This window comes from Echinops telfairi, unplaced genomic scaffold, assembly GCF_000313985.2.
Source record: "Echinops telfairi isolate 266 unplaced genomic scaffold, ASM31398v2 ScPeMD7_7462;HRSCAF=8500, whole genome shotgun sequence".
Classification (NCBI taxonomy): domain Eukaryota; kingdom Metazoa; phylum Chordata; class Mammalia; order Afrosoricida; family Tenrecidae; genus Echinops; species Echinops telfairi.
In genome coordinates this window covers 2,698,669-2,700,823 of record NW_022111362.1, presented here as the reverse complement: position 1 = coordinate 2,700,823, position 2,155 = coordinate 2,698,669, and positions in this window count along the sequence as shown.

Genomic DNA, 2,155 nt, shown 5'->3' with positions numbered 1-2,155 from the left:
ACGGAACAAGCCTCAAAGAAGCAAACGCACTCTCATCAAGTTCACACTGACTGTCGTGGCCTGTACAGACCAGAATAGGATGGCCTCTTGGGTTTCCGAGCCTGTACAGCTTCTGGAAGGAGACAGCCTCTTTGTGCCTCCCTGGAGGCACTGGTGCATTGAAACTGCTGATCTTGTGCTTATCAACTCAACATGTGGCCCAGTACACCAGAAGGGCTCCTTACCAGACAAAATGAAGAGCCAAGTATCTCCTTAACATGGCTGAGGGGGCTATGTGAGCTGAGGGCCTAGCACTGGCCACAGGGAGCCTTGGTCCTTTATTAATTAAAGTGATTATCAACTAATATAAAATTAACCATTTTAGAGTTTGCGAATACACTCCAGTGGTAGTGATACATTCACAATGTTGTCCAACCATCACATCGATCTAATTCCAGAACATCCTGATTACCCCAAAGGAAACCCCATGCCAGTTGCCAAGGTCAAATGGCATAACACAGTCCACAATGAAAATGTGCTACATTTTACTTCAAGGAGTGACTAGGGTCTTACAAGTTCATGAGTGGCCATCTAAGACATAGCTATTGGTCTCTTCTTGTCTGGAGCAAAGAAGAATGAAGACAATAGAAGGTGGAAACACTTAGTCCAATGGGTTAGAGGACCACACCTGAACCTCAGCCTCCACAGTCCTAAGGCCAGAACTACCCAGACCATCTGTCTGAAAGGGATTCTAGTAGAAGGCCATGGATAGAAAAGGGTAGAACAAAACTCAAAATCATAGGCATGCTGATTGGATAGAGACTGGGAGAACGCATAAAGCCTATACTCACCCTTCAGGTCTGGAAATGAACTTACATCTGTAACTCAATTTTCAGCCCAACAATAGAAAGGTCTATATGGTAGAACAATAATACTAGGGGGGTATGCATCCCTTAGAATAATCAATCCTTTGAGATTAAAAAAGGAAAAGCATCATTTCCCAAGGATGAAGTTTAGAAGACTCGGGAAAGAAGGTGGACTGGAAACAGGAAAGACAAAGAGAAGTAGGATGAAGTGATGTTACTTTGAAGGGGTTGTAATCAATGAGATAAAATGTGTATGGATGGTTGAATAGACACCTTCACCCAATTCATAATAAAACATTAAAAAGAGGGTGAGGGCGATCCTGTATCCATTGGACAGTTGCTCCCTCTTCCTATCAGTCTGTTTCAATCTCTTGGGAGTTACCTATGCTGGATATTTTATGTAAGTGGGATAAGCTCAAGGTCAGATCTTAGATGTTCCCGAGCTTGGATGCTCCAGGAACTACTTTACAAGGCATGTGGGTTTAAATTCTTTCTTTCTCTTTCAAATCTACAGTGTTCGCTGATGTAAGAGGGACCTAGGAGATGTACAGAGAGCTCAGAGATACTCAAGACAAAGGCAGAGTGCAAGGTGCAATCCCCAAAGAAGGAGGTCACTCCCGAGGGCAGTGAAAGGACCTACTTTGGATGGGGGTGGGGATGGGGCAACCTCTGGGCTCCAGAATGCTAGGTCTTCATTGAATGTCCAGCACTGGTCCCAGGTCATACCCACCTGCCTCCCAGGCTCAGACTCCACCCCCTTCTCTTAGGGCTCTGAGCACATGCTCAGAGAGCTGTTACTCTCTAGGTTCCAAACTCCAAGCAAAGACAGTCTAGATTCTACACCCCTGCTCATGGGCACACACTTCACAGCAGACACACCCTCTGTGGTAGTTACATAATTTCATGTCAACTGGAAGATAAATAAAAGTGTAAGGGTGGTATTCAACCTGTCAATCAGGTCACAGCCTGATGGTGCCTCCTTGTGGGAGTGGCCTTCTCACAAGGTAGGCCCTGGCCACTCCCTCTTCTCTCTCAGCCTTCACCTTCCTGCTGTGTGACCCTGATTGCTGCCAGAGCCACTGCCATTGGATCCACCTGACTTTGCACCCACAGGCCTGTGATCGTCCTGCATTCTGCATCATTAAATGTGGCTGCGTGAGTCTGAAGAGGGACTTGTGGACTGGAGTTGGACTGGGCTGGAATGTTTTCTCAATATAAAACTGCTTCTGGACCCAAAACCCATTAGTAGGCCACTGGAGATCCCCTTGCAGAGGGGTCTCGGGGAGGAGATGAGCCAGTCAGGGTGCGAT